The sequence below is a fragment of the Thalassophryne amazonica genome, unplaced genomic scaffold (assembly GCF_902500255.1).
Source record: "Thalassophryne amazonica unplaced genomic scaffold, fThaAma1.1, whole genome shotgun sequence".
NCBI lineage: Eukaryota > Metazoa > Chordata > Actinopteri > Batrachoidiformes > Batrachoididae > Thalassophryne > Thalassophryne amazonica.
Window position 1 is genome coordinate 78,411 of NW_022986321.1, and position 25,299 is coordinate 103,709.

A 25,299-nucleotide genomic window follows, 5' to 3' on the forward strand; every position below is an offset into this window, starting at 1 on the left:
AGTTTCTCTCTGTTTGTCTGTATTTTGCAGCAATTCCAGATCCAGTAGTGTATCTTAAAGTTGCTGCATTTAAAAAGCTCGTAGTTGGACCTCGGTGCTCTTAACTGAGTGTCCCGCGAGGTCCAAAGCGTTTTTTAGGACTTTATTAGAGCAAAACAGAACAAAGGAATACAGTGACAACTCTCAGTATCTATAACAAAGAATCAGGTGTAATAATGAAGCGATTATGAACCTCCAAAGAAAATACAATGACTTGGGTGGATTGTATCCATTATAATGTGGTCTGAAGTGTTTATTTTGTAAATTACAGTGTTTAAAGTGGGTAACCTGGATATCCCAGCTAGGAATAATGGAAAAGGACTGCGGTTCTATTTTGTGGGTATTCTTCTCCATTCCAGAAAAACCGCCCCTTCAGAGCAGGCACTCGCTAGACAGTGCCAAGGTCCAAGATAAGGAGGCGGGGCCTTTGTGGATCACGCTGGCACTGCAGAAGCAGAAAGGCTACAGGGAGCAGCAGCAGAACCGAGAGGAGCGCCGTAGTCAAAGAGAGGCCAAATTGGCTGAAAAACAAGCAAAAGAGAAAGAAAGTGTATGTGCACTGACTGATCTGTGTGCACAGTTACTCAACTCTTATCTCAGATGCACAGGTTACCAACCGACTTCCTATCAATCAGTTACTGATCTCCTTTGCAGGTTATGTTAAATAGCCCCACAGATAGCAAAGGGAGTGGGAGCACGACTGTGGAGAAACCTCAGACACCAGAGGAGCCAAAAGACCCGATAGCCTGCTGGGACGGTTTGAACGCCGGGAACACCTGAAAAAAGCCAGCACCCTACCCAGCTCTGTTACTGGTAAGAACCCCTTTGTTGAGGATTTGGTAATTGCGTGTCTTAAAGCAGGATTAGAACGCCTTAACGTTTTGTCCCCTCTTTTGGCATTTCAGTTGAAATTTCTGACTCTACGCCATCACCACCTGCTGTCAAAGAGGTGTCAAAACGTTTCCCCTCCAGTGACTCTTCGCAGGTGTCCACTGAGCCGGCCTGGCTGGCCCTGGCCAAGCGGAAGGCCAAAGCCTGGAGCGACTGTCCTCAGATCATCAAATAACAGCCTGAGCAGCAGCCACCTGAGATGTTACACTGCCCACCAGACTCTGACAGCATCAACCCATCCTCCCGAACTCCTAATCTGACCGTTTACTCTCCGACTGTGAAACAAGTCCTCCTCAGGGGTAGACATTAAAGATTTGGTCCATTACTTTAAAAATTTCCTGGCCTCTCTTGGAAGTGTGTGTGGAAAATCTTCCCATTCTTCCCTCATGTAACCAAAGAGAACAGAGCCACAAAATAAGCACAATTTGACTTTTCAAATGAGCGTTTGTGTAACTTATGTTACCTGTTCATAGTTCAGATCACAGTAAACTTGCTCTTGTGATTTTTCAGAGATTTTGTTAAAAGTACCAAATTCACAAATGCTCAGTTTTAGATGTGCACTGACACAAGCACGATGCACGCGTGTAACAATTCTAAAGCTCTAGCATCTCCAGTCACAAAAACACCCAAAGCCTTCGCCTGATGATGACAGACTCACAAAGGACCCTTTATTTATTTATTTATTTTATTTTATTTTATTTTTTGCCGGGGAGTGGGAGGGATCACGATTAGTAAATGTAGCTGAAGATTCTAACAGCCATCTGGTTTACAAACCTTTAGAATTGATTACCATGAATATGCCAGGAAGCACTGAACTACACTGACTGAAGCACCTGTTTGAATTATGGGGTGCAGTAAAAAAAAAATAAAAAATAAAATGGATTCATCAGTCCAGCAACATCTTTGCTGCTCTTCATATTCCTGAAGTTTAGTTAAGGCAGTTGGACGTCTTGTTTACCTCGGAAACATTTTGGCGCTTGAAACAAGAAGCTAAACGAGAAGTCCACTTGTCTTGACTGAACTTCAGGAAGCTTCTGATCTTCACCTGGATGACTGAGAACCTGCACAGTGCTCATACACATATCCTATCCCAGCAATCACAGGATGTAAGGTGGGGTTCACCCTGGACAGGATGCCAGTCTGCCGCAGGGCCACATATAGACAAACACATTCACATCCACACTTATGGACACTTCAATGTTTTCAGATCACCTAACCTGCATGTCTTTGGATGTGGGAGGAAGCCGGAGCACCTGGGGGAAACCCACTCAAACATGAGGAGAACATGCAAATTCCATACAGAAAGGCCACAGATGGGAATCAAAATCTTCACGTTATAGTTTTATAGGTCAATGTATCCATAGAGAGAACTAGCCAAGTGTTTTGGGTCCTGTGCTGTCTGTCTGACTGTACGGGTGCGTGACTGTGATCCTAAACGGTGACGTAAGGTGACAACTGGATGTCTTTGTATGAAGTGCTTTTTTATTTTTGTAAGATCCTTGGTCCATCCAGTACCCAAGGCAGTTCCATGGCGTGGTGGATGCAGTGATGCACAGTGTCAGTGCATGCTCACAAACCTGTAAGATAAGTGCTGACCAGCCACATTTGTACTGACATTCCAATATCTATCTCGTTATCCTTGTTAACAAAGTGATTTTCTGAGGAAGTGCCCTTTGTGAGTCTCCTCCTGATGACCAGGATGTATTAAACCGGTGCACACTCAAAGATTGACAACATGGCACCCATTCTGTCAAAGAGCATTCAAGACATGTAGACTAGGGCTGCATTTTTAAACTTATGTAAGGAAAATTTGAAGTTTAGTGACCTGATCTGGATAAGACCTAAACAAGGACAAAGTAAAGAGAAATAAGTCCTATATCGGCCCTTATTTCATTGTCTGAAGTGGATGAGAGACTACAACTCCGCCTAGATGAGACACCAGTCCATTGAAGCTTACTTCCTCAGCCAAGGCCAGTACCCATTTACAGTTGGGCAGACTGGGACAATGCAGATGAATTGTCTTGTCCAAGGTCACATGTAGCTAACTCCTTTATTAAAAAAAAAAAAAGACTGTTGGACCAGGGGACCAGCGTTAATGTCTACCCCTACCTCAATGACCTTCTAAGGTGAAAGTAGCTGGTAATATATTAAATTACACTTCATATTCAAGTATTCAAATACGATCGCACAATTAAGCAGTTATTGAAAGCATGCAGATTACTGGGTACAAAAGTAAAAAAAAAAAATGTTTAAGTCTGAAGACGACACAAATGTCATGCATATGTTTGCTGTCAACCTTGAACACATCACAGTCAGAGTCTTCAGCAGCCAATCACAACCACGGCTGGCCATCGCATTAGCCAAACGCTTTTTGTTTTTGTAGCCAACTACGGCTACATGGTTGTTAATAATTATCCGTTCAACAAAACTGAAAGGTGAAATACTTGTATATTAGAGGTACAACTCTATGACGGTGTTCAATCAAAGGAAGGAAAGTGTCTGAATCATGTTTTAAGGGCTAACAGTGGAAAAGACGAACTCCATGACCCTGTTGATTCTTACGGACATGTTACATGCATTCCCTCGTTGGTACTATTTATGTAAAGCAGTGGATTTATTTACATGTTGGAATACTGTATCTTCTCTGAGCCTTGTTGTGTACAAAAGTGTTGTATGGCTGGGGGGCCTGGCTGCCTTTTTGTTTCTGTCTTTTGTTTTTCCTTCCAGGTGGCTTGCATTTGGGACTGAGTGGCTGTGTAGCTGAGTTTATCAGGACCTCACCCTGATCACCTGAGGCTGACCACCTGCGGCTCATCAGGACTCACAGCTGTGGTGCATCTACATGGATTGGAACATGGTGGCATTTAAGACTGGAGTACACAGTGTGTATTTGCCAGAGACTCGACCTTGTGACCAGACGGGTGAGATCGTCGTCTCGGGAGCCATCTCATCATCAGTGGATGCAGAGAACGTCCAGGTTTGATGCATGGTCTGTGAAAGAGGAGAGGGTGAGGTCTCACGCTCGTCAGCACACTTCCTGAGGTACGTTAGATTTTGTGACTAACATTTATACAGTCAGTAAATGTGGTGTCCCTCACACCTTATTATATTGAGCTGTATGTTGGTCGTTTAAATCAGCTTCCGCTGCAGTGAGTTTGTGAACTGGATGTTCCATGCCTGCAGGGTGGGAAGCTGATTAGCAATTAAGCCAGGAAGTGTTTGCTGTTTGTGCACCTTTGAGCGTTCTCTCTGTGTGTTGAGTGTGGACTCACATAATGATTCCTTCTTTCACAGACTCGGTTTGTCGCGGCCACCTGGGGGGTGTCGGCGGGGTCCTTGGGTCCGAACCAGTTCTGGCTCCGGACCGTTAGCGCTGCTGGGAGCGCACCGCAATCCACCACGTCAGACCGTGCACTTTTATATTTTTCACAGCACTGTTATGTTCATTAAACTCTGTTATCCTTTGTACCGTGCTCTGCTTATTTTATACTGGGTCCTTCAAACGCTGGTCGGTTCTCCGGGCTGCGTCCGACACATAACACAAAAGCCTTCGGTTTGTAACTGTACCGAGCATAACAATTCTCACTGTGCCCGTGACGACTGTGAGAGAAACTGTGGGACATTTTGCCATGCAAATGTTTCCGCAATCTGTCATGATCACACGGTGGGTGCACCTAAACACAGCACTGACCACCACAAGTGGTATTGGGCATTGACACTGAACCGCACATTTGTTTGTTTTGGTTTTGCTTTGCTACGGTGACAGAAACGACCCTCCTGCTGTAACATAAAATATAATTCTTGTACATGTTGTCCCGTAACATGATTGTGTTTGTAGGCTTACGCCGTTACTTCCTCATAAATGTGATTATGGTCCATTTAGCCTTACGTAATGGAAAACACTTGTCGATTTAAAAGGAAAAAATAAAATAAGAGTCCCTAACATTTCTGTACGTATGTAAGTATGTACTGTATGTACGGCGAAGGCTTTCACTGAGCTTTGGTCAGACACAGGCCATTGAGACGTTTTGTCACTTTGATTCTTACTTTAGTCGTGCACAACAGTGTAGTGTACGCAGTCTTGTAAAACAAACAAAGAAAAAAACATTTTGGTATTATTTGCACTTTTTTGTTCCATATTCATGAGAAAAATCTAAAAAGGTACAGAATGTTATGAATAATGTAAATAAATGCTGATGTCGGAACCCCTGGCTTGTAAATTATTTCACTAACCTCAAAAATAAATAATACAAGCAGAAGTGACCTTAGTGGCAATGAAGTCGAGGCTTTGGAAATGAAAGAAACTGACAAACAAGATCAGTTTACACACCTGCTCCTAATGTCCATTATGCACATAAGATTATTCCCTGTAGTACTTTGCATCCGGAAAGTATTCACAGTACTGCACTTTATCCACATGATACAGCCTTATTCCAAAATGGAGGGAATTCATTTTTTTGTGCTTATTTCTAGATTAACACTTTTAATTCAAGACATCTTGTCAAGTTAAATTATCTGTCCATGCATCAAGATAATTTCCCTCATATTTAGTGTTTTTTTTAGTGTTTTTAGTGTGGCCCACACAACAGGACCCCCCCTCAACCCGGCTCGTCAGGGTGCCGGTTGTAGAAGTCGGCCAGGAGGGCCGGATCCAGAATGAAGCTCCTCTTCACCCAGGAGTCTTCTTCAGGTCCATACCCCTCCCAGTCCACCAAATACTGGAACCCCCGGCCCTTACGACGGATGGCCAGGAGCCTGCGAATAGTCCAGGCAGGCTCCCCGTCGATGATCCAGGCAAGAGGCGGCGCCGGTCCGGGGGTGCAGAGGGATGAGGTGTGGTGAGGCTTGATACGTGAGACGTGGAAGACAGGATGGAGCCGCAGTGAAGCCGGCAGCTTCAGCTTCACTGCGGCAGGACTGAGGACATTGAGGATTGGAAACGGTCCGATGAAGCAGTCCTTTAGTTTCTGTGACTCGACCTGGAGTGGTATGTCCTTGGTGGAAAGCCACACCTCCTGCCCGGGCTGGTATGCAGGGGCCGGGGAACGCCGGCGGTCTGCATGGGCCTTGGCCCTCGTCCGGGCCTTCACCAGGGCAGAGCGGGCGGTGCGCCACACCCGACGGCATCTGCGAAGGTGGGCCTGGGCTGAGGGGGCACCGACCTCTCCTTCCACCACTGGGAACAATGGGGGCTGGTACCCCAAACACACCTCAAATGGGGAGAGACCGGTGGCAGAGGACACTTGGCTGTTATGAGTGTACTTGATCCATGCCAGATGGTCACTCCAGGCCACCAGGTGCGTGGAGGTCACGCAGCAGAGGGCCTGTTCAAGTTCCTGGTTCGCCTGCTCTGCCTGTCTATTCGTCTGTGAATGATACCCGGACGAGAGGCTCACAGTGGCCCCCAGTTCCCTGCAGAAACTCCTCCAGACTTGAGAGGAGAACTGAGGACCACGACCCGAGACAATGTCAGTTGGTATCCCATGCAGACGTACAATGTGGTGGACCAGGAGGTCTGCTGTCTCCTGGGCCGTTGGGAGCTTCGGGAGGGCCACGAAGTGGGCCGCCTTGGAGCATCGGTCCACTACCGTGAGGATGGTCATCATGCCCTGGGATGGCGGGAGGCCTGTGACGAAGTCCAGGCCGATGTGTGACCAGGGGCGATGAGGCACCGGAAGCGGCTGGAGGAGTCCTTGGGTGTTCTGGTGGTCAGCCTTGCCCCTGGCACAGGTGGCACAGGCTTGGATGTACTCCAGGACGTCGGCCTCCACGGATGCCCACCAGAAGCGCTGCCGGACCACTGCCATGGTTCTTCGCACCCCTGGGTGACAGGAGAGCTTGGAACTGTGACAGAAGTCCAGGACTGCACTCTGGTTTCTGGTGGGACGTAGAGTCTGTTCTTAGGGCGGGTCCCTGGATCTGGGTTCCGTGCCAGGGCCTCCCGGACGGTCTTCTCCACGTCCCAGGTGAGGGTGGCCAAGATAGTGGACTCGGGGATGATAGGTTCCGGTGGAACTGACAGCTCGGTCTTGACTTCCTCTTCGTGTACCCGGGACAAGACGTCGGATCTTTGGTTCTTGGTCCCGGGGCGGTATGTGATCCGGAAGTCAAAACGTCCGAAGAACAGTGACCAGCAGGCTTGCCTGGGGTTCAGACGCATGGCGGTCCGGATGTACTCCAGGTTCGGATTGTCCGTGAAAACCGTGAAAGGTACTGCAGCTCCCTCCAACAGGTGTCTCCACTCCTCAAGAGCCTCTTTCACCGCTAGGAGTTCCCGATTGCCGACATCATAGTTCCGTTCTGCCGGGGTCAACCTGCGGGAAAAATAGGCACAAGGGTGGAGGACCTTATCGGACTCCCTGCTCTGGGACAGCACGGCTCCTATCCCTGAGTCAGAGGCATCCACTTCAACGATGAACTGGCAGCTAGGATCGGGCTGCACCAGAACTGGCGCAGTCGAGAACCGGCATTTCAACTCCCTAAATGCGGCTTCGCACCGATCTGACCAGGTGAATGGGACTTTTGGGGAGGTCAGGGCTGTCAGGGGACCAACAACCTGACTGCAGCCCTTAATGAACCTCCTGTAGAAATTTGCAAAGCCGAGGAACTGTTGCAGCTTCCTACGGCTTGTCGGTTGGGGCCAATCGCTCACCGCCGCAACCTTGGCCGGATCAGAGGCGACGGAGTTGGAGGAGATTATAAACCCCAGGAAGGACAAAGAAGTGCGGTGGAACTCACACTTCTCACCCTTCACAAACAGCCGGTTCTCCAATAACCGCTGCAGGACCTGACGTACATGCCTGACATGAGTCTCAGGATCCGGGGAGAAGATGAGAATATCGTCCAGGTATACAAAGATGAACCGATGCAGGAAGTCCCGCAAGACGTCATTAACCAAAGCTTGGAACGTCGCGGGGGTGTTAGTGAGGCCGAACGGCATGACCAGGTACTCAAAGTGACCTAACGGGGTGTTAAATGCCGTCTTCCATTCGTCTCCCTTCCGGATCCGAACCAGGTGGTACGCATTTCTGAAATCAAGTTTGGTAAAGATTTTGGCTCCATGCAGGGGCGTGAACACTGAATCCAACAGGGGCAACAGGTATCGATTGCGAACCGTAATCTTGTTCAGCCCTCTGTAATCAATGCATGGACGGAGTCCGCTGTCTTTCTTGCCCACAAAAAAGAAACCAGCACCCATCGGGGAGGTGGAGTTCCAGATCAGCCCGGCAGCTAACGAGTCCCAGATGTAGGTCTCCATTGATTCACGCTCAGGACGTGAGAGGTTGTACAACCTGCTGGACGGGTATTCAACGCCCGGGATCAAATCAATGGCACAATCGTACGGACGTGTGGGGGAAGAGTGAGTGCCAGATCTTTGCTGAAGACGTCAGCAAGATCGTGGTACTCCTCAGGCACCGCCGTCAGATTGGGGGGGACTTTAACCTCCTCGTTAGCAGTCAAACCGGGGGGAACCGAGGATCCTAAACACTCCCGGTGGCAGGTTTCACTCCACTGAGCCACAACCCCAGACGACCAATCAATCCGGGGATTGTGTTTTTCCATCCATGGGAAGCACACAATAACGCGGGAGGTAGAAGGAGTTACATAGAACTCAATCTCCTCCCGATGATTCCCAGACACAACCAGAGTTACTGGCTGTGTCTTGTGTGTGATTAAAGGGAGAAGGGTGCCATCCAGCGCCCGTAACTTCAATGATGAAGGAAGGGCCACTAGAGGGAGCCCTACTTCCTTTGTCCATCTGCTATCCAACAGATTCCCTTCCGACCCCGTGTCCACAAGTACTGGGGCGTGAAGGGTTAAATCCTCACACAGGATCGTGACTGGGATTCGTGCTGATTTACTTGCACTCCCTTCGTGCGTGTTGTGACCCACCCTGAGCCCAGTCTCTAAGGGCGAGTGTTGTTTTGACCGTTTGGGGCAGTTTTTCTGTGTGTGCTCCTTTGAGCTGCAGAGAAAACACTCCCCACGAGCCAGCTTCCTCAATCTGTCATCTGATCTTATTTTGGCCCTGCTCGTTTCCCTAACAACGTCAGCAGGGGGAGCTGTTGCCACACAGAGCCCTCTGGCTGTGGAGCGTGGGGAAGACGGCTCCCTTTCGGACCCGGAAGAGGGACGGCTCATGCCTGAACACGCCCTTCGTCTCGCTCCCGTCGACGTTCCACTAATCGGTTGTCTAACCGTACTACTAGGTCGATAAGCCCGTCTAAATCCAGCGCTCGTCCTTAGCCACCAGGTGCACCTTAGGGACCAGAGAAAGTCCATTTACAAAGGCGGCACGGAGTGCAACAGTATTCCAGCCGGCCCTCACTGCCGCGATGCGAAAGGCGACTGCATACTCGGCCGCACTCCGACGCTCCTGTCTCATAGACAGCAGCACACTCGAAGCGGTTTCGCCTCTATTTGGGTGATCGAACAATAGTCTGAACTCCCTCACAAACTCAGTATATGCTGATAGAAGCCGTGAGTTCTGCTCCCAGAGTGCCGTAGCCCAGGATTGTGCCTCTCCTCGAAGCAAATTAATAACATAAGCCACCCGGCTGGAGTCCGACGCGTACATGACAGGCAGGGTGCCCTCTGGTGGTGGGCCAGCAGTACCTCCTCTTCAGCGGCCCACACAACAAAGACAATCCTGTCTGAGGTCAGACAATTCCTTTGACTTCATGCTTGGTTTGTGCTCTGACATACACTGTCAACTGTGGGACCGTATATGTAGACAGGTGTGTGTCTTTCCAAATCATGTCCAATCAGCTGAATTTACCTCAGGTGGACTCCAGTTAACCTGTAGAAACATCTCAAGGATGATCAATGGAAACAGGATGCACCTGAGCTTAATTTTGAACTTCATGGCAAAGGCTGTGAATACGTACGTACATGTGATCTCTTAGTTTTATTTTTAATACATTTGCAAACATCTAAAAAAAAAATTCACTTTTTTCACATCACAACATGGTTGGAGCATTTTTAAATTTTGACACCTGTGTAATTCTTTATTGACCCCTGTGGCTCCTTAGAGGTCAGCTCCAGGATGGCTCCATATCTGAAAATAAACATTAGTTAATTTAGAATATGTGTGCCAAATTGCATGTTTTTATCACAAAATGAACAATTAGCTATGCTGCACCACTACTGACAGAGGTGTTGTCTATGCCAATACCTTATCAGGATTGACAATGGATGCCTGCTCTCGAGAAGTGGAGCTGGATATCTGCCTGGGTGGTTGCCATCCAGGACCTAATACAGGTTTGTAGTGTGGTGGATGCTCTATTCTGGTGCACATGTTCCTGAATGTGACCTGACAAACTCTGGACATGCATAACCTGGCACAGGAAAAACACATTTTAAGTGGATCTTTCCTGGATTACTTTGAGAAGAGAATGGAAGACATTAGGTTAAACATATTCCAGCGTGCCTTAATCCAGCCACTACACCCTGCTATTGAGGTGGGCTCCATTACTGAGGTATTACTTAGATTTACAGAATTTGATAGTATGTATGGCTGTCCATGCTCTGAAACCAACAAACCTGAGATGTTTTGTAAAGAAGAACGGTCCAAAATACTGTCAACCAGAATCCAGACTCTCACTGGAAGCTATAGGAAGCGTTTAGAGCAGGGGTAGGCAACCTGTTCCAGAAAGAGCCATGAGGGTGCAGGTTTTCTTTGCAGCCACTGACTCCACCAGGTGATTTCACTGATTAACTGATTCCATCTGCTCAAAGTGATATTAATCAGTAAAATCACCTGGTGGAGTCAGTGGCTGCAAAGAAAACCTGCACCCTCATGGCTCTTTCTGGAACAGGTTGCCTACCCCTGGTTTAGAGGCTGTTATTTCTGCAAAAGGAGGACCTACTAAATATTGATGTATTTTTTCTATTGGAGTGCCCAAATTTATGCACCTGCCTAATTTTTTTTAAAGAATTATTGCACGTTTTCTGTAATCCTATAAACTTCATTTAACTGTTTGTCTGCTACATGATATACACTCAACAACTTGTACCCACCACCGATGCTCTTGCTCTTACTTCCCTTCCACTTGGTCTCTTGCACACACAATGTCTACCTTTCTCCACTCCATCATATCAGCCAGCTCTCTCCCTTTACCAGTCATACTACCAACATTCAAAGTCCCCACTTTCATTTCCATCCTTCTAGTTTTCTTCTTCTCCCACTGTTTGTGGAAACGTTCTCCTCCTATTCTTCGCCCAGCAGTAGCCCAATTTCCACCGGCACCCTGTTAGGCGCAACCCTCCTCATATATCCGGGCTTGGGACCGACACTCAGAATGTACTGGCTGCACACCCCATGTGGCTCCATCTGTGTGGAGTAGACAGTTCTCAAAAACTGAGTGATGTGCAAGAAGGAGAAGAGTGAGGAAAGCCACCAAGACAACCCAGACGTTACAGGCTTCTGTGGCTGTGATTGGAGAAATTGTGCATAGTGCATGTTTTGAATTTTGTATCCCCAGTTATACAGCTTCATGATGAAGTGGTACAGAGGAGGGTTTTCTTTCACCAAAACATCAAATCTAGGCTTGCATCTCAGATGTACCATCAGGAAAATTGTAGCTGAACTTTCAGTTCTTCTTGTAAAGAAAATTCACAGCAATATAAACGACAGTAATTAAATACCTCCTATAATGTGGTAATGAAAAAAAAAAATCTGTAAATTTTGAAATAAAATTCTTGTTATATTTTGCTGGGCGATAAATCAATGCACACAGCAGTTTAAAAGGACGACTTAACTCAAAAAAGCCGTGTACAAAGGCAGAGGGCCGAGATAAATGATAATCTAATTTGTTGGAACATCATGTATATTAATACGCATTTCACACTTAAACTGTACCATGGCACAGTTTGCTCTGGACTGTAACTCCGTGTCATGCAATGACATGCGTGACAGTTTAAAGTTCTTTGTCTCTGGATTATGTTTTATTCTGGACTAATGTGACCCTCAACAAGCTTTTCTTTCTACAATCATCACTTCCAAATCAAAGGTAAGCTGTATATTTTCCTCTTTTATCGACAGTCTGCTGTAAAGTTGCAGACTTTTTTGAACTGTTTATCAGCGTGTGCACTGTAAAAACTGTTATAATATGATGGCAGACGAAGGATTGAAAGCAGAAAAGTGTCAAATCACCGTTTTTTGTGTCTGATTTAACAGTTGCGCATCAGGCTTCAAGTCCAAGTCTGAACACAGTTTGAAAAAATAAATGATTGGACTTTTAATCACAGAAATGACTCTGGTCCCACTTTCCTCAAATCGACGAGTGTCTGAGTGCTGAACTTTAATTTGTACCTCTGTTACTCTGCATGTCCAGACTGCTCAGGGTTGCAAATGGAAATACATTGTGATCGGATGGGACATTTTATCCAGTGTGTGCTAAAATCTGTACAAAATCCATTATATACGGTGTTTATTACATGGAAATCATTACAAAAACTTTGGGACTTTTTTTGTCCAGTGACTGCGAATATCTGTTTTATATGATGACGGTTTAGGTGAGTTTTATTGTACATGGCACTGAACAATAAATTTACCTCTCAAAGCTTTGACAATGATGTCGGCTTCCATCCCACATGGCTGACTTTATTTTCCCAACTTTATCTTCTGTTTGGATCTGAAGGAAATCTGTATATTTTGAAGCCCTTGCTTTGTCTATTTGTGCGTCCAAATGCACAACAACCTGTTGGGAAAGTGAAGTACACGGACCCACGACAGGGGGCGTAAATGAACGGCCAATAGGAAGTCTGAATAAATAACAATTTATTCTGCAAATGTGCACAACCACCAAATATGCTTTTAGTCTGTCAATCAATCGACACAAAAGGTGACGCGTGGGCAGGCCCGAGGGTAGGAGACGCCTATCCAGAGAAGAGCCGGGACCCACGAGGTTCCACCACCAACAGAGACCTGCAATACTTCGGAGCCGCCAAGTCCGGAGTCCCCAGGTGGCCACTGCTTCCAGCTGTCAGATCCGGTACTGCTGGCAGGAACAGACACAGGTTAAAGATGGGTGTGTGTACACCCAGCAAACAGTCAGCAAAAATACAGTTCCTTCCTGAGGGAAAAACTTCCACCTCCAAACACAGGAACTCAGAATACGTGCAGTGCCTTATGTAACACTTAATCAAGTCTGAGGTGAGGAGTGGAGACGCCAACTCCTACAACTTCCACAAACTCGGCTACAAGCTGCAAGTGTACAAAAAGGTTAATGACTGCAAAAAGCTCTGCTGCAAAAACCGTGTGCGTACTGCACAAAACGGCTGAGTTGGTTTACCTGACAGGTAAACTGATAACTCGGCAGAGTAGTGGTGTCTCTTCCAGGCTTTTATGGAGAATGATGATGATGGCTGATTTCTGACAGCTGTCAGCTCCGGGCTCCTGTGAGGCGACTACGCCCTCTGGTGCCTGAAACCCGACGACAGGCAGGGCGCCCTCTGGTGGTGAGCCAGCAGTACCTCCTCTTCGGGCGGCCCACACAACACAACCCATCATTTTCAGCAAATAAATCAAAAATTAGCTGGACTTACATGCAGACAGATTAACAGCAAATGCTATTTTGAACCCAAAATGGCACCACGAGTCACGTGACCACCCCCCCAGCCCGACAACTGGCCCTGAATTGGGCCAGATACTGGCCTCCATTTTGGAGTACGAATTCCCACTCCTAAATGACCAACAGGAGCCACATCAGTGAGGCTGGATGGAGGGCAGGCTGGCTCCAATTATTTATTTATTTATTTATTCTGCAAACCTGACAGTTTGTTGAAGTCTGTGCCTGTCATGTTTGGAGGCAGAGGGAAACCAAATGGAGATGGAGATGCACAGGACAGACTGGATGATGGACATGTAGAAGATGATGAGCAGTTTCTGTGGCAGGTTGAACTTCCTGAGCTCTGCTGTGCCTTTTCCTGATGGAGTCTATGTGGGAGGTCAGATCTTGGGAGATGATGGATCTCAGGAACTAGGAAGTGTCCACAGTAGGCACAGTGTTGTTGAGGATGGGGGGATGATGGTGGGTTTCTCCTGAAGTGAGGTGAATAGGGACAGTTTTCAGATTGTTTTGGTGATAACTTCCTACTGTGACCATTTGCATGATCTCCCCATAAACGATATAAGACTTCTGAGGAGAAGGCTTTCAATATATATATATATATATATTTTTTTTTTTTTCAAAATGTGACTGTCCCCATTCACCCCAGAGATGGGGTGAATGGGGACAGTCATGGTTTGATATTATGTACCTTCTCTACCTTTAAATGGGGTGGATGGGGACATGTGTAGTCTTTTTTTTTTTAAAAAGCAAAGCAACATAAAGTCATGACAATTATAGGAAATTACATCTTGGGCCACCTTAGTTTTATTATAAAAATTGCCACATCTTTGATAATGTATAAAGTTTATGGCTTAACACAACTTTTCACAAAATATATGTCATAACTCAAACATCATTACATGCACATAAAAGCATGAACTTTAGACAATTAAAGCATATGTCAGCTTAGATAAGTTTAAAAAAAACTTGCAAATCTCCCGTACTGTATAAAACTACATGTACAAGTTAACAACACAACTTTTAACAAATATGAGCAGTCATTACTCAGAACATGTTCTAGTAAACACAGTCAGTAGCATTCAAAAGGTTACATTCCACTTATTTATGTCCAACATGATTCCAGAGGTAATGCTGATAAGCAAATAGCCTTGTCCTCAGTAGTTTCCTCTGCAATGAGAAAGTTTTGAAGATATATCAGTTTTAGCTTGACGACATGGTATGGAACTTTGTACCACTCTTCCTGCAGAACTACTTTTGGAATCTAATTCTGCAAAAGAAAGTAAAAAGGACTCAGTGACCATTCATTTTGGAAAATATCAAAATCAGCTCCAGGTTGTTCTGACCACACCAGAGGATCAACTGTCCCACCTGCTGTTTGTATGCAGCCTCATCACCATCCTGGACGAGTCCAATGATGGTGTCATCTGCAAACTTCAGGAGTTTAACAGAGGAATTCCCTGAGGTGCAGTAGAGGGAGAAGTGCAGTGGGGAGAGCATACACCCTTGAGGGGCTCCAGTGCTGATTGTTCTTGTGCTGGATGTGATGCTCCCAAAGCTCACCTGTTGTGTCCTGTCCGCCAGGAAGTTGGAGATCCACTGAGAAGTGGGAGCTCAGCCGGCACAGAGAGGTTGGACAGTTTTTTTGTGGAGAATGTCAGGAATGAACGCCAAGCTGAAGTCCATGAACAGGATCACCACGTACGTCCTTGCAGAGTCCAGGATGTAATGCAGTCCCATGTTGACTGCATTCTCAACTGACCTGTTTGCCCAGTAGACAAACTGCAGGGGGTCCAACAGATGTCCTGTGATGTCTATCAGGTGGCTCAAACACCAGCCATTCAAAAGACTTCATGACTACAGATATCAGGGTGATGGACCTGTAGTCATTTAGTCCTGTTATGGAGGGTTTATTTGGGACTGGGATAATAATGGAGCGTTTGAAGCAGGGATGAACCACGCACAACTCCAGAGAGCTGTTGAAAATCCAGGTGAAGATAGGAGCCAGCTGATGAGCACATGCTGTCAGACATGAGAGACACCATCAGGTCCTGGAGCCTTCTTGATCTTTTTTTCTGCGAAACTGCTGGCAACCATCCTCTTTACACATAAACTTTAAACATAAACCGTGCTGTTTGCAATTCAATAATGTCATAGAGTTTTAGTATTTTAGATATTAAAAATAATGCACTAGTATGATCACAAACCCAACATTGTGAATTCAAATGGCTCACTTTTTTTTTTAACAGTATAAAGAGTGAATGTAGAGAAGTCTTATAAGTGTTACCCAACACATCTGAACAGTAGGTTAGATCAGCTAAAATCAGTGAACAATACAAAATATGAAGTGATTTGTTATCCAAGAAATGCTTTGCTTTTGCCATAACTGCAATACTTCTAGATAATTTAGCGTGCATGTATGTAATGTGCGGTTTCCAGCCAATTTTGTCATCTACCATTACTCCAAGGATTTTTGTAATATATACTCATTCTATGTTTACATCCTGTAACTTTGTCTGCACCTGATTATTCAGTCTACTGCTGCCAAACACCATAAATTTAGTTTTGTTCAAGTTTAGTGATAACTTATTGATGTCAAACCATAATTTAATTTTGCCAAATTCTGAAGTGACTGTGTCTGTAAGTTCACAAGTGAAGTTTAAGCAAGAGGACATACACACATGAAATAACTCAGAAGTAAAACAACAACAAAAAATGCATAAAAATAACAAACCCATGACCTGGAGAGGAGGGGAAACATGAAATGGCTGGATGACAAGACCCCAACCCGATGATGAACATCCAGCAGGTCCTAGACTGTAAAGGTGGGATGGCCACCAAAAGTGGGAGATTAGAGGGTAAATGGCAGGAGGGCACAGAAAGCCTGTAGATCTGGGCTTCAGCTAGGAGACGTGAAATGTAATGTGATTCCACAATGTCTGCAGAAATCAGGGCAGGACCACTGTGAGGTAGTGATAAATGATTTTGTGAAATAGTCAAAGGCCAAATCTGTGTCCTGGATTTCTGAGGGATGATATCTATTGTACTCTATAAGGTGACTGATGAAACCCTGTTCACTGAATGTTTTCATTTCTTTTGATAATGATTCTAGATGTTGATCTTTTCTGTTTAGAACCCCCAACACAGGCTAGAGAGGACCACAGTCAAAATCAGTACTGATTTCAATCACTCAGTACTGATTTTGAAGGATCCCTCAGATTGGAGCAAGACAGTGTGACGGCCAAGTGGTTTGTGTGCTTGTTTCCAGAGCAGAAGGCTCCTGGTTCAAGACCACCTCTGCCCATTCTCCATGTAATGTGGAGTTGCTTCAGGAAGGGGAACCAGCATAAAGCTTGTGTCAAATCGACATGCAGATCCATCGACATTGACATGCAGATCCGTTGAAGTGGCCACAGCAGATGTGGCCACTTCAACGAAAAAGGGAGAAGCTGACAGAATTTACCTTGGATTGGGTCTGGTTGGTTTCTCAAGATTGTCACAAATTTCCTTGAAAGAATTTTTAGTCATTAATAAGCCAAATTTGATTGAAATCACCTCAGACTAACATCTGTGATTGGCTCTTGTGAGTGAGGAAATCTGCTAATTTATTAACAGCACCAGAAACAGCTGAGGGTGGTCTACAAACACCTACCACCTTAAGTGCATTGTTGCATGATAAGTTTCTGCAAGGTGAGTCCTGGGGATCTGACATGGTTTAGTGGCTGTGTGAGAAGTTGGTTGAGTGTAAGTGGTGAGAATAAAACGAGCTCAGAGATCCAAGCAGGTTGAGTCAGGTCAACTGGACTTGTTTTGTTCCTTGGTAGGGAAATTTTGGCTGAAATCACCTAAAACTAACATGTCTGGCTGGAGTGAGCAGGGAGATCTGCTAATTTATCTGTGGAATTGCAGGAGGTTGCGACAATCCCCCTTGTCACATGTGTAGGCAACCGGTCATGCTCTTTGGACAAGACGCTTCATCTGCATTGTTTCAGTCCACCCAGCTGTAAATGGGTTCCAGCCTTGACATGGGTTGTAAGCTGCTTCAGATTGTCAGCATATAAGTCATAGACTCTCATTCACCTCACCCTACAGATTTCAAGTATTAGCATGGGCATCAGGACCTACACAGGACTTAGTCCTACTACTTGGGGTAGTATCTCACTGGGCTCGGACAGCTTGTGAACAGGATCCGCAAGGGAATCTGTGCAATGTACGCAGCCGTTCGTCACCCCTTTACCTGAGTCGCAGGGGGGGTGCCCGTGTATCGCTTGATTTTTCAACAGACCAAAAAAATTGTGCAACACACTTCCTTGCCAGATAGTCGGACGTGCGTCTCGTACCGCTCTCCATGTAGTCTCCTCAACTCAGAACATGCGCAACATGAGACAACCTGTGAGAGGTTGACACACACTTTTCCTTTTAAATGACTGGAGAGGAGCAGAACAGTGCTTCTAGAAGTGGCTGAGCAAGTCTAGCAGCCTTCAGCCACCTGGCTGGCAACCACCCACCATACACGCACGTCAACAGGGGGGCCACGGATGAGCCGCACAAACCAGATTTATTGTGTTTTTCTCTTTAATTAATTACCTCCGCCAAGGAAGTTATGTTTTTGGTCACATTTGTTTGTTTGTCTGTCTGTCAGCAGGATAACTCAAAAAGTTTTGAATGGATTTTGATGAAATTTTGTGGAGTGGTTGGAAATAACAAGAGGAACAAGTGATTAAATTTTAGTGGTGATCTGGATCACGATCCGGATCCAGGAATTTTTTAACGGATTCTTCACCAGTGCGGGATAGGGGGAATTTTGACATTCTAGTTTCTAACTCCACAAAAACAAGGCAGAAAGGCTTGAAAAAAAATTGAGGTGTAACATAGTCAAATGTTCTATCAAACAACAAAGTTTGGTGATGATCGGATCCGGATTTCGGATCTGGTGATCCAGAATATGCAAAAATATAGGGAAAATAGAAAATGTGTCAGTGTGAGGTGACAAATGAAGCTACAGATGCACAACTAACACCAGACTGTAGCTCAATCTGTACTGATTCAGTAAGGTGTCATCAGATTTGATGTAGCTTCAAATGTTATGGAGCTAGATCCAGAAGAAAACCGCCGTTACCGAAAAATTGTTTTTATACAATAACTTTTCAACTAATAAAGACATAAAAGTGATTCCAAGTTCTAGTGGTATGTTTTCATGGTCAAGGATGTCAAATATACAGGAAAGAAAAGTGTATGTATCATAGTTTTGGTTGTAACACTGAACTGTTGAATAGATCACTGTGCCAGGAGGGTATCTCTTTAGGGTCAGTGACCCTATGGCCTTGGTGGAGGTTTGCACTCTCTGAGTGCTTCTAGTTTGTTTTATATTTTCTTTTTTCTGAGGACTGGAGCAGAAATGTGTTTAATGCTGCCGGTCCACGAACAGTCCCCATGCACGCATGTACAGCGTGCTGGATGTCACCTGTGTGGGGTTTGAGGACTATGCCAGCACTATGGATTCATTCTTTTATTTTTATTGGAGCACTTCCAAAGGATCATGGAGCCTGCATGTGCATTTAGAATTGTAGTTTGATTCCCAGGAGGACAATGGGACCACTGGGACAATAACATTCATAAGACGCAGGTCAGGGACATCGTTCTGCAAGTCCATGAGTGGCTGTCCTCCGGTCCTCAGAAAAAAGAAAATATAAAACACCGTTGCCTCACAGCAAGAAGGTCATTGGATCGATTCCCACCTGTGGCCTTTCTGTGTGTAGTTTGTGTGTTCCCCCATTGTTTGCTTGAGTTCCCTCTGGGTGCTCCGGCTTCCTCCCACATTCACAGACATGCGGGTTAGGTGGACTGAAAACTTTGTCTGTAGGTGTGCGTGCTGGTGTGAATGCATTTGTCTGTCTGTATGTGGCCCTGCGACAGACTGGCGTCCTATCCAGGATGTACCCCGCCTCACGCCCTATGACTGCTGGAATAGGCTACACTCTTTCTGCCTAAAGTTGGGGGAATTTTCACAGGGTGGCTGTAGACAACCATCCACATCCATCCTGAACACCGTGTGTGCAAATGTGCCAGTCATGCCAGTGGTGTTTAACATCCATGAGAATGCTGTGCAACATTCGTGCGCAAATCCTTGCACCTGCAAAGGGCACACCAGTGCTGCTCGACTTTTGCGTGTGATGTACGTGTGGACTACTAAAGATTTGTGGCTTTATTTTCTACACCTCTCCAGGCGGCACTCAGCTGACAGTTGGCAACCAGGCATGAACGTGTTAGAAGCAAGATTCGTTCCACATGAAAAAGTTCTCGGCTGTTCACCTGTTTTGGCGTGACTGCGTCTCCACCTACTCTCCACCAGTCTCAGCCCAGTGAGATGCTACCTTTTGCATATATGAGACAAGTTCTAGCATCTGTTCCCTGAACAGGATAGTGGGTTTTTTTTTTCACTTTGGCCAAGAAATTGATGTAGGATGAACTAAAAGATGTTTCATGTTGACACACTGTGGTGGCCCACTCCAGTCTGTCGTCACATTAACAGCCTCATGATGTAGATTATCTTAGCAGTCTGAGGAAAACATAAAGGGTTGCTGCTGAAATAGCAGTGAATATTGGATAAGAAATGTTCTGTATTTACACAGGTCTCCTGCATAGGGTTTGGGCTGTGGGAGGTAAGGGTTAGCACCTGTGTCCCAAAGTTAGACGTGTTTGATAGCATACCTAGATCAACAGGTTGACTGCTCATACTGTCCAACCAATACCACCTGGTTGGTGACAGCTTGATGCAACACATTTGTTGGATCCATGACTGGTTCATATTGTTGTGGGAAACTGAAGATGAACCCAGTAGCAGAGCAGAAAAGTGCATCTTAATGTGAACTGGAATTCAATAAATTGTCAGGAAATATGTCAAAATTGTGTGAAAATGTTCTGTGAAATAGGTCGTGAGAAAATGAGGTTCAGTAGTTTCAGAGAAAGCACTGCACATATGGTTTCTGTTTTGGAGTTTGTAGTGATTTCCTGAGAGGACCAGAGCTGAAATATTGTAAAAAATGAAATGTAGTACCAAAATGAATTTGAACCAAACCTCAAACAAACTGAATTTGTGTTTATGCTACTATTCAACAATATAAGCATTAATTTATCACAACAAATATTTGACATAAATGTTAACTGGTGAATAAAATGTGTATTTGACAGTGCATGTTGTGTGGGCCGCTGAAGAGGAGGTACTGCTGGCCCACCACCACCAGAGGGCGCCCTGCCTGGAGTGCGGGCTCCAGGCACCAGAGGGCGCCGCCGCCTCACGGGAGCAGCCTCGGTGACAGCTGTCACCCATCACCTGAGACAGCTGACGGCAATCATCAGTGGGGTATATCAGCAGGACGGCATCTCCACCTCATTGCCGAGATATCGTTTCTACCAGAGAGGTAACGTATCAAAGCAAATAGAGTGCATCTTTTGGATTGAGCTAGTTCTTTTGGATTACTGTTCCAACGAGAGGTGGAGGTACCTTTCCTGCTGTTCGGAGTCCTGGGTGCATACGCGCCCCCATCTAACTGTTCTTTGCTCCTCGCCAGCAGTACCAGGTCCGACACGCGGAGGCAGTGGCCACCTGGGAGTTCGGGACTTGGCGGCTCCAGTATTCCCGGGGTCCTGTGGCGGAGGAAGCCGTGTGGTTCCGGTCTTACCTTGGAGAGGCGTCTCCTATCTTCAAGCCTGCCCACACGACACTTTTGTGAATTGACTGTTGTCCATTGCTGTGATTGGTTGTATTCGTTGTGCACATTCACAACAGTAAAGCGTTGTTATTTTGACTTACTCCATTGTCCGTTCATTTGCGCCCCCTGTTGTGGGTCCGTGTTCCTACACTTTCCCAACAGGATATCTCGGCCAGCGTCATGGATCCCGAGGGGCGTCAACCGGCTGTTGAACGGCCAATGGAAGAACAAGGCGCACAGGCGTCCGCAGGAGGGGTAATCGGTGAGTTGCAGCGGATCCTCACCGCTTTCACGACTCGGTTGGACTTGATGACCGAGCAGAACGTCCTCCTGAACCGCAGGGTGGAGGCTCTCGCCGCGCAGGTGGAAGCGTGCCCTCTGGGCGCCGCTGCGGCTCTCCCTCCCGTAGACCCTGTGCGTGACAGCGACGTTCCACTGGTTGTCCAACGACCCCTCCCACCTTCCCCTGAAGCATACATAAGCCCCCCAGAGCCGTACGGAGGCTGTGTGGAGACGTGCGCGGATTTTCTTATGCAGTGTTCGCTCGTCTTCGCACAGCGTCCCGTCATGTACGCGACCGACGCTAGCAAAGTAGCTTATGTGATAAATCTGCTTCGTGGTGAGGCACGCGCTTGGGCTACAGCGCTCTGGGAGCAAAGTTCACGGCTCCTTCTGACATATGATGGGTTTGTGAGGGAGCTCAGAACGGTGTTCGATCACCCTAATAGAGGAGAGACCGCTTCAGCCGTGCTGCTGTCAATGAGACAGGGGCGCCGGAGCGCAGCTGCCTATGCAGTCGACTTCCGCATCGCGGCTGCGAGGTCCGGCTGGAATAGCACTGCCCTCCGCGCCGCCTTCGTAAACGGACTGTCGTTGGTCCTCAAGGAGCACCTGGTGGCTAAGGACGAACCGCGGGATTTAGATGGGCTTATCGATCTTGTCATACGATTAGACAATCGGTTAAATGAGCGCCGTCGGGAACGAGACGAAGGGCGTGGCCAGGCACGCATCGTCCCTCTCCCTTCCGGTTCCGACCGCGTTCCGCCCTCCCCACGCTCCACGGCCCCTGCACTCCGTGCGGTTACAGCCCCCCCTGCTGACGAAGCTATGGACACGAGTAGGGCAACATTTAGGGCACCGGTCACGCAAAGGAGGCTGGCCCGCGGGGCGTGTTTTGTTTGTGGCTCGATTGAGCATCAGGTAAGAGACTGCCCCGAGCGGTTAAACACCAACGCCCGCCCCTAGAAACTGGGCTGGGGGGGGGCCGAGACGTTCACGTGGGACACACCCACATCGCCACACGACTCCCAGTTACAATCCTTTATGAGGATTTAACCCTGAAGGCCCCAGCACTGGTGGACACGGGCTCAGAAGGGAATTTGCTAGACAGCAAATGGGCCAGGGAGATAGGGTTCCCTCTGGTGGCGCTTACCTCGCCTGTGCAGGTACGGGCGCTAGATGGCTCCCTACTCCCTCCAATCACTCACAAGACACCACCAGTAACTCTGGTGGTGTCGGGGAATCACCGGGAGGAGATCGAGTTTTTCGTGACTCCGGCCACCTCCCGTGTGATTTTAGGTTTTCCCTGGATGTTGAAACACAATCCCCGGATCGATTGGCCGTCCGGGGTAGTGGTTCAGTGGAGCGAGACCTGCCATCGGGTATGTTTAGGTTCCTCGGTTCCTCCCGGTTCCCAGGCCAGAGAGGAGGTCAGAGCCCCGCCCAATCTAGGTACGGTACTGGTGCAGTACCATGACCTTGCGGAGGTGTTTAGCAAGGATCTGGCGCTCACCCTTCCCCCGCACCGCCCGTATGATTGTGCCATTGATTTGGTTCCAGGCGTTGAGTTCCCGTCCAGTAGGCTGTACAACCTCTCACGACCTGAACGCGAATCAATGGAGACCTACATCCGGGACTCTTTGGCTGTCGGAATTCCACCTCCCCGATGGGTGCAGGTTTCTTTTTTGTGGGGAAAAAGGATGGCGGATTACGTCCATGCATTGATTACAGGGGGCTGAACGAAATCACGGTTCGTAACCGATACCCCTTACCCTTGTTGGATTCGGTGTTCACGCCCCTGCATGGAGCCAAGATATTCACCAAGCTTGATCTTAGGAATGCGTATCACCTGGTTCGGATCCGGAAGGGAGACGAGTGGAAGACGGCATTTAACACCCCGTTAGGTCATTTTGAGTACCTGGTCATGCCTTTCGGTCTTACAAACGCTCCCGCGACGTTCCAAGCATTAGTTAATGACGTCTTGCGGGACTTCCTGCACCGATTCGTCTTCGTATATCTAGACGACATACTCATCTTTTCTCCGGATCCTGAGACCCATGTCCGACATGTACGTCAGGTCCTGCAGCGGTTATTGGAGAACCGGCTGTTTGTTAAGGGCGAGAAGTGTGAGTTTCACCGCACCTCTTTGTCCTTCCTGGGGTTCATCATCTCCCCCAACTCCGTCGCTCCTGATCCGGCCAAGGTTGCGGCGGTGAGAGACTGGCCCCAACCCACAAGCCGTAGGAAGCTGCAACAGTTCCTCGGCTTTGCGAATTTCTACAGGAGGTTCATTAAGGGCTACAGTCAGGTTGTTAGCCCCCTGACAGCCCTGACCTCACCAAAAGTCCCCTTCACCTGGTCGGATCGTTGCGATGCCGCGTTCAAGGAGTTGAAACGGCGCTTCTCGTCTGCACCCGTTCTGGTGCAGCCCGATCCTAGTCGCCAGTTAGTGGTTGAAGTGGACGCCTCAGACTCAGGGATAGGAGCTGTGCTGTCCCAGAGTGGGAAGACCGATAAGGTCCTTCATCCGTGTGCCTATTTTTCCCGCAGGTTGACCCCGGCTGAACGGAACTATGACGTCGGCAACCGAGAACTCCTTGCGGTGAAAGAGGCTCTTGAAGAGTGGAGACATCTGTTGGAGGGAACGTCCGTGCCATTCATGGTTTTCACTGACCACCGGAACCTGGAATATATCAGGACCGCCAAGCGGCTGAATCCCAGGCAAGCCCGCTGGTCACTGTTCTTCGGCCGTTTTGACTTCCGCATCACCTACCGGCCCGGGACCAAGAACCAGAAATCGGATGCCTTGTCCCGGGTACACGAAGACGAGGTCAAAACGGAGTTGTCGGATCCACCGGAACCCATCATCCCGGAGTCCACTATCGTGGCCACCCTCACCTGGGACGTAGAGAGAACCGTCCGGGAGGCCCTGGCACGAAGCCCGGACCCCGGGACTGGACCAAAGAACAGACTTTACGTCCCACCAGAGGCAAGGGCTGCAGTCCTGGACTTCTGTCATGGCTCTAAGCTCTCCTGTCATCCAGGGGTGCGAAGAACCGTGGCAGTCGTCCGGCAGCGCTACTGGTGGGCGTCCCTGGAGGCCGACGTCCGGGACTATATCCAGGCCTGTACCACCTGCGCCAGGGGCAAGGCCGACCATCGCAAGGCTCCGGGACTGCTACAGCCGCTGCCCGTGCCTCATCGCCCCTGGTCCCACATCGGCCTGGATTTTGTCACGGGCCTCCCGCCGTCCCAGGGAAACACCGTCATCCTCACGATAGTGGACCGATTCTCCGAGGCGGCCCACTTCGTGGCCCTCCCGAAGCTCCCAACGGTCCAGGAGACAGCGGACCTCCTGGTCCACCACGTCGTCCGCCTGCATGGAATACCATCAAACATCGTCTCCGATCGCGGTCCCCAGTTCTCCTCGCATGTCTGGAGGAGCTTTTGCCGGGAACTGGGGGCCACGGTCAGTCTCTCATCCGGGTATCACCCCCAGACCAACGGGCAAGCAGAGCGGGCCAATCAAGAAATGGAGCAAACGCTACGTTGTGTGACAGCCGCGCACCCGGCGGCCTGGAGTACTCATTTGGCCTGGATCGAGTACTCCCACAACAGTCAAGTGTCATCAGCCACCGGCCTCTCCCCCTTTGAGGTGTGTTTGGGGTATCAGCCCCCATTATTCCCGGTGGTTGAGGGAGAGGTCGGTGTGCCCTCGGTCCAGGCCCACCTGCGGAAGTGCCGTCGGGTGTGGCGTGCCGCCCGTTCTGCTTTGCTGAAGGCCCGGATGAGGGCGAAGACCCATG

General features: G+C 47.9%; 1 long non-coding RNA gene across 1 annotated transcript; it reads left to right on the forward strand.

The window, feature by feature from the left end:
• Positions 1–389: 389 nt before the first annotated feature.
• Positions 390–1,259, forward strand: LOC117506056. Its single transcript, XR_004559358.1, has 3 exons — positions 390–589; positions 694–852; positions 945–1,259. It is a non-coding gene; the product is annotated as an uncharacterized LOC117506056 (long non-coding RNA).
• Positions 1,260–25,299: the final 24,040 nt, after the last annotated feature.